The sequence below is a fragment of the Protopterus annectens genome, chromosome 7.part0 (genome assembly GCF_019279795.1).
Source record: "Protopterus annectens isolate FY-2018-M chromosome 7.part0, PAN1.0, whole genome shotgun sequence".
Taxonomy (NCBI): Eukaryota; Metazoa; Chordata; order Ceratodontiformes; family Protopteridae; genus Protopterus; species Protopterus annectens.
Window position 1 is genome coordinate 773,904,714 of NC_056739.1, and position 13,359 is coordinate 773,918,072.

Genomic DNA, 13,359 nt, shown 5'->3' on the forward strand with positions numbered 1-13,359 from the left:
CACTGATTTGAATGAGTTAGAAGGGTCCCCTAGATCCCCCTCTGAGGATGTCTCCTTTTCTGACATCCTTGAAATCCTTAGACAGAGGGTCGATTGGAAGACCTCTAACCCTAGTGAAGACGAATCAGTGTATCTTGAGACCTTTGGTTCCCAACCTTCCACCTCCTGGGTGACACCACCTTATGACCAGCTCTTGGGGGTCATATCCTGGAAAGCCTGGACCTCCCCAGACACAGTGGGGCCTGTTCTGGGGAGGCCAAACAAATTTATGACTGCTCTGGAAGATAAGTCCTTTCTTTCTAAGGGAGTTCCTCTTGATGCTATGGCAGTAGCAGTCACCTCAAAAAAGGAGTTTTCTGAGACATCTTCTGATATCCATCCTCCTAATAAGGATAGGTATGGAAAGTGTACCTTCTCTTCAGCGGCATTTACCTTAAGATCCCTGAATTACCTGTCCCGTTTTACTAGACTTCAAAGGGATCTCCTGAAGGAGTTGGGAGACACCCTTCAGGGTTCAGTAGCTTCAGGATCTACGGATGAGGTATCTGCGCAGCTCTCCACCCTTACATCAATAGCTAACTCCTCCATGAGGCTGATTTCCTATGCAGCAGATGGAGCGAGCAGGGCAGCCACAGCAGGAATTTCTCTTAGGAGGCATTCCTGGATGCGTGTATATAACTTCACAGAATCGTTTAAGTCTTCCTTTACCAACATCCCCTTTGATGGCTCAACTCTTTTTGGACCGCAGGTAAAAGAGACTTTGACCAGGTGTGAGCAGGAAGGGAAAACCTTATCTGCCGGAGTCCATTTCTCCCTTCCTTCTAGACCATATCCAAAGGGTCAGACAGGAGAGAAAATGTGGTTTTGTACATCCCAAAAAGGTTTCCCTCAGGCACAAGGTCAATCCTCCCCAAGAGGCAGAAGGAGAGGATATAACGGAAGATGCCGTCCTCGTGGCAGAGGAGGTCCGCAACATCAGGGAGACAGAGAAACTTTCTCTGATTATCCCTTCCATTGCCCCTGAGGGGTTGCCCAACTGTCCATCTCTGGAGGCAGTCGGGGGTCGTCTTTCACTGTACCCAAGCGCCTGGCTAAACATTTCCCAAGATCATTGGGTACAAACCATAATATCCAGAGGTTACCTGATTCCCTTTGTTTCCGATCCCCCAGTAAACCAGTCTCTACCAGATGTGCCACCCATTCAACTAGACCATGCAGCATCAGAGGTCATCTCGTTGCTGCAAAAAAGAGTCATCCAAGAAGTCCCCACAGAGCAAATAGGATCCGGAACTTGCTCTCGATTCTTTTTAGTTCCAAAAAAGACAGGGGACTGGAGATCAATTCTAGATTTTAGCAAACTCAACAAGTCTGTAAAGAAATTGAAGTTCCGAATGATCTCTCTGCAGTCGATATTTCCCTTTATCGGGAAAGACAATTGGATGTGCTCACTAGATCTTCAGGACACGTACTACCACATCAAAATAGACAGGAGTTCCAGAAGACACCTACGCTTTCAGCTGGGAACCAGTCATTTTCAGTTTCGAACACTCCCCTTTGGCCTCACTACAGCCCCCAGAGTGTTCACCAAATGCATGGCAGTAGTAACGGCTCATCTGAGATGTCAAGGATTCCAGATGTTTCCGTACCTAGATGACTGGCTCCTCACTGCTACCACCAAGCACCAACTAATCAGAACCAGGGTCAAGACTCTATCCTTGTGTGCCAGATTAGGCATTACAATAAACCTAAAAAATCAGCCTTATCTCCATCGCAGCACATTGTATTCTTAGGCTCAGAAATAGACTCAACCACCATGACAGCAAAACCGACACCAGAAAGGATAGAATCGTTACGCGACCAAGTCAGATTCTTGCTGAAGAGAGACAAAGTACAGGCCAGGATAGTCCTTCAGGTCCTAGGGACTATGGCTTCCACCATTCTCTTAGTTCCCCTAGTCTGTCTGTACATGAGAGTACTTCAGTGCCTACTATTTGCCCAGTGGTCAATGCAAGATCTCCCCCTGTCTCTCCAAATATTCATTACAAACTCCTGCAAGAAGGATCTAACATGGTGGTTACATACGGATCAACTTCTTTTAGGTCACCCAGTTGCTCCCCCTCAAGAAAATGCAGTTTTGACCACGGACGCCTCCCAGATGGGGGAGGGGCATTATCTGGGAATGACGGTCCGAGGTACTTGGCAGAACCATGAGAACCACTTGCACATAAATGTTCTGGAGATGAGAGCAGTGCTATACGCATTACAAGCACTTCACAGTTCTCTTCCCACAGGGACAATTGCGATTCAATCAGACAACATGTCTGTAGTGTGGTACATAAACAAGCAAGGGGGAACCAGATCCTACCCACTTTGTCAAGAGGACTTAAGAGTATGGAAATGGGCGATGGACACTCAACGCTTTCTGGTAGCAATGCACATCCCGGGGAAGTCCAATGTGATAGCAGACAAACTCAGTTGAGCAATTCTGATGCCTCACAAGTGGTCCCTGAATTCAGAAGTTGCGAAAGAGATTTTTTGCAAATGGGGTCATTCTTGCTGTGACCTATTCACCACATACATGAACACCAAATGCAGCAGCTACTTTGCCCTAATTCCCCATCCGGGGATGTCACCCAGGGATGCTTTGGTCCATAACTGGCCTCCGGGATTCCTTTATACTTTTCCACCTTTTCCTCTCATTCCAAAAGTGATTCAGAAAGCAAAACTGTTGAAAAGTACCATGAACCTCATTGCTCCTTACTGGCCTCACCAAGTCTGGTTCACCTTCCTGTGGCCCCATCTCTTGGAGGAACCATGGATTCTGGAACCATCTCCAGACATCATGTTTCATCAATCAGGGCAGTTCCATCCTACTATCCAGACCCTGAAATTGACAGCATGGCTGCTCCAGTTCCACGAATAGCCAGGTGTGTTTCCCTTTCACCTACAGTCATACACATTCTGATTTCTTCACACAAACCTTCCACATGGAAATTATATTCCAGCAAATGGAAAAGGTTCTCCATTTGAGCAGCAAACCAAGGCATAGATCTCTATTCAGCTCCTATAGAGTCTATCCTGTCCTTCCTGGCATCCATTTTTCATGAAGGAGCTGCAGCTGCTAGAGTTCATTTAGCTGCCATCTCAAATTACCATTTTGGCTACATGGGAAATCCAGTCATGTCCCACTCTTTGTGCAAAACCTTTTTGAAAGGAGTCCTCCTTCTCAGATCTCCAATCAGACAGCCACCAGAGCCCTGGGACCTAAACCTAGTTCTTACATCTTTAATTTCTTTCCCCTTTGAACCCTCTTCTTCACTGGATCTGAAATTATTGTCCTGGAAAACATTGTTCTTAGCGGCTATAACTTCTGCTAGGAGAGTTTTAGAATTGCAAGCCCTCACCATTCAACCGCCTTACATTGTTTTCTACAAGGATAGAGTCTCACTTAGAATTAATCCTTCCTTTCTTTCTTCCTAAGGTATGTTCAGAGTATAATCTCAACACAACTCTCGAACTACCAGTTTTCTTCCCAAATCATACTAATAAATCAGAATACAGACTACACCAATTGGACGTTCACAGAATTCTCAGGTTCTACCTACACAGGACTAAAGAATTTAGAAAATCAGACCAACTATTCGTTTCCTTTTCAGACAAAAATAAAGATTTGCCTGTTTCTAAGGTCACCCTGTCTAAATGGCTTTCAGATTGCATTTCATTTGCTTATAAAGCTGCTGGCAAACAATTACCAGCCAAAGTAAAAGGCCATTCAACAAGATCAGTACCAACTTCATATGCCTTTAGATCTAGGCTTCCAATTGACACAATTTGTGCAGCAGCTACTTGGGCAAGACCTCATACCTTTGTCACTCATTACAAATTGGATTTGGCCTCCCGGGGCAGGTCATCCTTTGGGTCCACTGTGCTGAAGAGTCTCTTTGCTTGAGCCACCTAGGATAAAGGTGCTAGGGACGCTGTCCCATCCAGTAAGAATTACGATGAGATAGGACTACATAACATAAAGAAGTTATGTACTTACCATAACGTTCTATGTTTGTAGTCCATCCCACCTACATTCTTGTGTCCCACCCTCCTTCCCCCTTCCTGTTTCCTGGAGGAACTAATGGACTATACATGATGCTGTCAGACCTGGTTGTAGTTGTCCGTCCACCTGGCATAGCTAGTAATACACAGTGTTCTGTCTGTATATGCATGGTTATTGATAGTTTGCTATTATGTACCTATTACTTTCTTGCAAACAAGATCTGGGGAAATGCCGTGAGGCACCATGGGATAGGGATTAGCCACGAGCCAGTAAAAGCTCTCGAGCTTTAGTATCGGCCGAGTTGGAGCCGAGAATCGGCTTCGAACCCATCCAGCAAGAATGTAGGCGAGATGGACTACAAACATGGAATGTTATGGTAAGTACATAACTTCTTTTTTTAATCATAATTGTCCCAATTCCATCTTTCAACACACTTGCTTTCAAAATGCCGCCTTTTCTGGAGCAAATATACATTTTCAATATTATTATGAGGTGATTTAAGAGTAACTGTTTGAAATGTTGGGACCCAGTAGAGCGAGTCCCAGAATACAGAGACTGAATAACCGAACAATCTGACTTACATATACTAAGTCCTAGATGCCATTTCTCAGAATCTTCCCCTTTCTCCAAGGTATGGTAATCTTGAAGTTGGTATATACAAGTTTGGGGGTGTGGAGAGCTTGCAATTTTTAAAATTCTCTCTTTTCCTGTATTTTTTTTTGGGGGGGGGGGTTCTGCTTGTTGGCATTCAGCATTTCAAGTGTCAACATTTCAACTGGGAATCAATTTAAATGACTTGATACATTGATTTGTGACTTTTAGTGATGTGTACTATGTATTAAAAAAACACAACAAATACCATTTATGGACCCCCTTTGTTATTAACCATTGCAGGGCTGCTGCACAATTTATCAGGACAAACTAATTCTGCAATTGCTCTACAAATGAGCTTCTGAATACTATGTGAACATTTTTGCCATATTTACTTATGGAAGTGGTTCATATGATGAGTATTGTGAAATGTGGGATGCAAGCATTAAAAACTTACAAAGTTTTGAGTCTGCATTATATTTGGGGGATCTGGTGAGCCCTAACTGCACCACTGCCATAGAGCTAAATTACTTTTTTTTTAGAATCTAAATAATTTTATTCTCCTTATGCAAGCAAAATATTTACAATTATTTTTCAAATACTAGGATCAAAAAAGAATGCTTTCAAAAATTGTTATTTTATTTATTTATTTTTTTACAAATCTTAATGGCTAAAAGTATATATTTGGAATGGCATATGCTGATTGCCATTTTGTCAGGTTGCTGAATTTTTACACAAAACCTACCAGTTCTGACATCATCTATGACTGATATCCATGCCAGAATATATTTCTACTCAGGAGCAAGATATTTCATACTAGTGATTGTAAATAAAGCAAGGAACAGTGTGACCTTTTCATTGATAACTGCTGTCACATATCACCGTCATTTCTGTACAAATCTCACACATTTTACATTTCATTCTGTCTGTGTAGACTCAGTTCCATGGCTGCATTCCAAAATTTTTGAAATACAGACAGAACACCAGCACAGAGTCTACATGGTTGCTTTTTACATTGCTGAATTGCTCCACCATGTTTTCTAGGTCGATTAGCATGCTATTCAGCTGCTTATGTGGCAGTTAATATGCCAGAGTGTTTCACTTGTTTCCATAGAGGTGCGCACCTCTACACAGCGCTTACTGAATTTAAATTTAACCACAGCTGTGTGGGCATCGCGCTGTAAAGTGAACACAGTGAAAAGCCATGTAAGCTGTGTTGAAATCCCTGGAATTTCTTCTTCCCAGAAGGAATCAACAAGAAAGACTTACAAGAGCTTTTCTATTTAGGCATCCTTAAATGTATCGGATCCTTTTTCAATCCCTCTTCCATCAATACTAGAATTTCTTTTAGAACTTTTTTGGCAGGGTTCCAGTTATTCTACTATAAAAGTTCAGATGGCTGCCATTTTAAATTTGCATATAGGCCTTAATGACTCCTCCATTGCTTCTCTGAGGCTATCTAAAGCTTTCCTCAAAGGAACTTTTTTCTTGAGACCTCCCATTCAAGACCCAGTTCCTCCATGGGATACCACATTGTTTCAGTCATTGACTCAAAACCCAAGAAAAACTTAAATGAAGAAAACTGTTGCAAAAAAACACAAAAGCCAAACAAGGAGCTGGATGGCTCCACTCCACATATATAGTCTTGTAAGGAAATGAATAGGCAGCACAAGTCATAATTTATTTATCCACATCCAAAAATGGTAAGCGCTTTCATCCCGTATCCGCAGAACTTCATCAGATAATTAAAAAACTACAAAGTCCACTTTTTAAAGACAGTTTGAAATACGTCATGTGAAACACATAAGAAAAGACACACCTCCTTAAAGACACAACATTAAAAACCTGAAATGTGTAGAGAATACATGTAAAATAGAGAATGTATATATATAAAAATACATATAAATATATAAAATTCAGTTTATTTAAAAATGTATTATATGAATATGCATGTTATAAAATTATCTATCTAATGCTTTTAATTTTAATAGTGAGCTAATAGAGATGTTATCATTCAGTCATGGCCAGTTGCCTGCATCTAGATGCAGCTGCCAGTATAGCTCCCTTTTCTCTAATTGAATTGACCAGGCTCCACCTCTAAGTTCCGTTTTTATATTGTCAATAAGAAAGAAATGAAAAGTATGCCCCTCATTGTCAAGTATATGCTTAATTAGGGCATTTGTTTCCTTTTTTGTTTTAATATCATAAAGGTGTTCATAGATGCGGTTTTCCTAGTTTCCTATCAGTTTTTCCAATATAGTAACAACAACAATGGTTGCACATAGCACAATAAATAACTCTCTCTGAATTACAATTATATCTTTGATGGATTTTGATATTAATATTATTAATGATGAACATATCCCCTTCCTTGGTGAATTTACAGAAATGACACATACCACATTTATTCAGTATACATGCATTTGCGCGAACGGCCGATGTCCGAACGCGAACATGCCGAAAGCAGAACCCCAGGATTGCGGAATGTCAGAGCTGCAGATGTCAAACCCAAGATTACCAAATGCCGGCCGGGCTACTATACCCCCCCCTTGACCTATGATAGCACTTGTTGCAATGGTTGGTTGTGCGATTGGGACTTTTGAATTCAACGTTGCGCATGACATTATGAGCATTCGCGTGTATGAGATTCGACATTTAGGTTCAGAATTCCACAGGACTGACCTTTGGTTGCGTGACCAAATGCATGTAAACCCATTTATTCATATACCCAACACTGTGTTTTTGTGCGCACTGTTTGGTTTCAAAAATATTTTTCAGATTTCTGCCTTTTTTATACACTATTGTAGGAGTCACATCTATATATTGTCTTAAGGCCTTATCTTGTCTTAAACTAGACCAATTCGTAATTAATATGTTCTTTAATTCAAAACTATCAGATGAAAATACCTTAACAAAAGATGTCCTGTAGTCCTTTGTCTTCACATTATTACTATGGGTGGTACTAATCATGTTGGAAGTATTATGTGCTTCATATTCTGTTAAAAGGGGTAAATAAAAACACCTTTCTCTTTTATTAACCACCTCAAGTAAAATATCAGTGACAAATTTGACCGAATAACCACTTTTTAAAAACATCTGTTTAAGGCAGTCACATTCAATTAAAACTTCATCTATATTTGAAACCATCCATGCAGCACAGACAAATTGTCCCTTCAGAGCAGCTTTCTTTTGTTTCAGTGGGTGGGTACTTGAATAATGAAGCAAAGAATTGGTGTACGTCTCCTTTCCGAAAATCTTAGATGCGAATTTTTTACTCTGGTAATCCTTGGATAAAAGAATATCAAGGAATAGAATCTGATGTAAATCATTGTTATGAGTGAAATTTAAAAATTCCGTCGTGGAATCAATGTATAGCATAAATTCCTTAATCAGGTCACAAGGTCCATCCCATAAAATAAATATGTTGTCTAGAAAGTGAGTGTAATACTTAATGTAGGTGTAAAACGTGGAGGGAAATAAAAATTTCTTCTCCCATTGTGTCACTACCACATTAGCGTACAAACCACCGCAAGCTGATCCCATAGCCACTCCCTCTTGTTGCAAAAAGATCTCATTATTGAAAAGAATAAAATTGTTCTTGAGCACTATTTCCATCAAATGTGTATATACTAATACATCAAAGTGTTCAACATTTTTGTCATAGAGAAACTCACTGAACCAGTCAAACCAATGTTGTGAGGAATCACCGAATACAGGTCTTGTATATCAATGGTTAGGAAGGCATATGTATCTTTGAAAGGTAGCTTATTAATAGATTCCAAAAAACTCCATGAGTCTTTGCAGATGTGGGGTTTACTATATACCAAATGTTTCAACTTAAGATCTAGATGTTTAGCCAGAGGATGTGTAATGGAACCTTTAGTATCTCCTATGGGGCACATGGGTGGTTGTAATAAGTTTTTGTGTAATTTAGGTAGTCCAAACATTACTGACACTTTGGGGTGTAGAACTGAAAGATAGTTTAGGACTTCAATGGATATAGATCCTAAAATAAAGAGATCCTGTAGTTCGTTCCTGATTTTTGTATACGCTCCATTCAGTTCATTAATGGAGGATCTTGCATGCGCTTTACTGTTCAAAATAAATAACATTTTGTTGTTATAATCTTCTAAATTCATTAAAACCATCCCTCCCCCTTATCTGGTTTTATATGTATTTTCTACACATTTCAGGTTTTTAATGTTGTGTCTTTAAGGGTGTGTGTCTTTTCTTATGTGTTTCACATGATGTATTTCGAACTGTCTTTAAAAAGTGGACTTTGTAGTTTTTTATTTATCTGATGAAGTTCTGTGGATACGGGATGAAAGCACTTATCATTTTTGGATGTGGATTAATAAATTGAGACTTTGCTACCTATGCTGCCTATTCATTTCCTTACAAGACTATATATGTGGAGTTGAGCCATCCAGCTCCTTGATTGACTCAAAAACATTTTATGCCTACGGCCTCAGCTGACTTAGTTTCTTTCTTGGAAGACTGTCTTTCTGATTGCCATTACCTCTGCTAAACAAATGTCAGAGTTACAAGTAATGTCATGCAAGCCACACTTTCTCATCTTCCACAAAGAGTGTCATTGAGAATGAACCCTTCCTTTATTCCAAAGGTGTCATCTAAAACAAACTTGAGTCAACACATTGACTTACCTTTATTTTTCTAAACTACTCAAACAAAGGTGAACATATGCTTCATACACTAGATGTCCACAGATTTTACTTATACTTGTAGCATACTTATACCATACAAAAGATATTAGAAAGTCAGACCAGCTGTTTTTTTTTCCTTTCCCAAAATGAAACTAGAACGTGTATCAAAAGTCACACTAAGTGGCTGTCAAACTGCATTTATTTTGTATATAAAACTCAAGGATTGTCCTTGCATTCAAAACCTAAGGCTCATTCCACTAGAGCAATGGCTACTTCTACAACATTTTCAAAAAGAGTTCCTATTAGTGACATCTGTACAGCAGCAACTTTATCAGCAGTTCACGCCTTTGTATCTCCTTATAAGTTGGATGTGCACTTTAAGGCTTGTGCATCCTTTGGCTCTGCCATTCTCAGGAATGTCCTTCTTTGAGTCCACCCAGGCTCTTTTAAGCAGCTTGGGAATCTGTCCCAAACTTTGAATCAGATGTAAATAGACAAATTGGATACAAAATTTATGTACTTACCACAATGTTATATCCGTGTTATGTCATTTTCATCTGGGTCAACACTGCTCCCTCTTTCTCCCTGCCAAATGCCCATTTGCATCTTCTGGGGCTCAGACAGTCCTCGACTAAGACCTTGTCTGTTTGCTCCACTTCACCTTTCCTAAGAGTGGGATGCTTTTGTATTGTTATTCTTTTCCATAATATTTGGTCTGTATAATTAGAATAGTCAACAAACTCAAACTGAACTAAATCAGACAGAAGGAGGGAATTATGGGTAGGGGAGGAGCTCTGGTAGAAGGCACCAAGGTTGAATCTGATTGGATCCAATAACCCAAACCTTCAACCAAGCAAAAATGAGACAACACGGATCTGACATTATGGTAAGTACATAACTATTGTTTTGCATTTTGTATCCTTCACACAACAGACCTTAAAATCACCAGAAAGACTGGAAAATTTGAACTACTCAGCATGGCTTCAAGAACGATCATTATATTTGGTTTCTTAGATGTTACTAAGAAATTACCTCTGTCTGTTTTTTAACAATGTCTGATATGGTTCTTTTTGAAAGTCTGCCCACAATGCATGGCTGAGAAAGCTAAAACCATATTGTTGTCAGATACATTACAAAATGTCTTCAAAGTTTTTAGAATAAGCTTGAATGTGCAGTTAGAAAAAACAGTTCTTGACTTCCCTTAAAAATAAAGTGGATGTACGTATAGGAGGTAGAAGCTACCAGCACGGGATTACAACAGTCAAGCTCCTTGTTAGCGTGTCAGTCTAAAGATAAGGACAGTAACAGGTAAGCATTCTCCCTACTTTACTGTGACACTGTTGTGTTGGGTGAGTCGGGGAGTGGGGCTAATCCTTACTGATGTGTCTCTGTAAAATAGGCTAGTAACTATTCAACTTACTCTACTGCAGCCTCTGTCACATTTCTAAAGTATAAAATGTGTGGGGAGTAGCCCAAGTGCATGCTTAATTTACTACGTGTTTTACTGTATATGAAACACAGTACTGTAACATATAAGGTAATGTATTATGTCTGAGAGATTATCAGCTGATGGAAGGTACTGATTTTTCAGTAATAAGGAACTGACATGTAAGCATTCAGTGTACACAATTTCAGTAGGGTGCTGTGTCATTAGAAAGGGCCTTGTTGCATTTGAACGGGTTTACTTCAGATGTTCGAAATTTCAAAACGCTAACATTCATATGGCTGAGACCATATGATTGACATTTTGAAATGTCGAACATGTATAGCGGAGATCCCTGTACAGCGTGGAGCCTGGAGATTTCCCTTTTCTGCACTGTAGTGTGATCTCTGAATAGGAATATTTAAGTAGCGGGGGTGTGGAGGGGTGCAGTGGGACTTACCTCCCCCCTGCTAAACTCAGTTTGTGAAGTGTTTTTTTGTGTTTTATGTTGTCTAGGAGATGTTCGACATTTCAGAATGTCGATCATATGGTCTCGGCCATATGAAAGTTGGTGTTTTGGAATGTCGAACATCTGAAGTAGATCCTTTTGAACACAATCATATCAACTAGTGCTGTTTAGCCTATTCTGATGCAACTTTTCTGGTGTTTCTCAAGTGCTGAATCTCTTAATGAGACAGTGTGGCAAATGATAGTTTCATCAATTTATAAAACAATGTGTATATAATAGCACATCTTGTTGGATAAACAACTTTTCACCCAAATAAAGTGCATCTGCACTTACACAGATCACATTACATGGACCCTGCTGCTCTTTCACATCCCTGTATCCGTATTTCATCCTTCCTTATTTCATCTTGTCACCTCCTCACTTACTGCCTCTCAGTCATACTACCTCCCTATATCCTTCTCTCACACTTCCTCTCCTTTCTACTCTTCTTCCCTCTGAATTACTCTCTTAACCATTACTGTCTTCTCCCCATGTTATCCCTTCCTGCAACCATTGACACTCACCTCTTCTAATGTCTTCATACTTCTCTATATAATGATATGTTGCATTTACTATCAAAAGATTGAAAGGCATTTCGCCATTTGCTTATTTCAACAGCCAACAATGTCGAAAACTACAAGGTTTTCACATTGACATGTCAAATATCCTTTCCCCATGTTTGCAGTTGACATTATTCAGCAGAACGGAAGGTGACGTCAGACACCCCGGATATGCATCTCAATGTGCCATGAGTATTTCACCTCAACAGCATACATTTTTACTATACCAACTCTGAGATCGCACTTCAGTGAGGAAAAGGGTAGATTTCTTGGTCCTCGCTCTACAGCGATCTCCAGTCACAAAGCTGAGCCCATGATTATGAATCATGCTTTACATTCATTATTATGAGTTTGTAATATTCAGGTTCATCATTGTGCATCTTTGAAACTCTGCTTTCCATCAGCCTATGTTCGATGAAGTGCATTTCAAGCATTTGATAGTAAACCATATGTTACTCTCCCTGTAGCATAAGCCATCTCAGTTACTATGACTACATCTTATGCAAAAAGCTCTGTTAAGCATGATTCCATTTTTTTTCATCCATGTTTTGACATTTTGAACTGTCTTGAACTAAATGTTGTAACATATTCTTGCATTTGTAAAAATTTATATATTTTTTTAGTGTATCCATGTATCTCTAAATATGTTTTGTTTATTTCTACCAGGGCTGCGCCTGCAAATGGTCCATTGAGATGTGTACTACCCCAGTAAACAAACATAAATAAAACAGATAATAAAAGAATGGCAAAGAGTTCTTAATGTTGTAGTACTATGAAACTCACTACTAAGCAGTCATCCTTCCCTATTTATTCTGTTACAGTAATCAACTAGTTATGCTGATGTAAGCATTATAGATTTTGTAAAGCTATTTCTTTATTTCTCAAGAAGAAAAATGTCCTTCATATTGTGTCCATAGAAATGTCAAACACTTTAATTATGATTTTCTGAAGCATGAAACTGAAATTGCATATAGGAATTGTACCAAGTCTGAGATTGTGGTATCTCAAAATATTCCTCTTACTCCAAAGTACACCAGTCATGGTTACAGCATATACGAGTAACAGGGATTTGGCTGGGCACAGCCCCCCATGTCAGGGGGTCAGGGGTGTAAAGGTATATCAGTATTCTAGTTTAATTGTTGAACTATTGAAATTCATATTATCCTGGTCTCTGATTTTAGGGAAGCACTTCATCAGATTATTAATAGCAGTTTTTCACAGATGTGCTTATATGGTTTTACAGCCTATCAAAATAAGACTGTGACAACCCACCACTGGACCAGTAATCAAGGAGCCTCACTCCTCACCACTGGCAACAGTGGGGGACGTACACTGGGAGGATAGCAAGTACACACACACTGTTTCAGATGTAGCTCTCTGCATCAAGTGCAATTTCCCTTAAGAGCACACAGAGACCACAGTTGGTCTGGTTTCTCCCTCTTTCTTCAGATCCCAAGTAAGACTACCCACTGGCACAGCTATAGAGTTGATATCTCAGCTGAGTGGCCAAGCCAAGACCTCCAGCACCCTCTCTATCCAACCAGTGCTTCGTGTCCCTGCCCAAG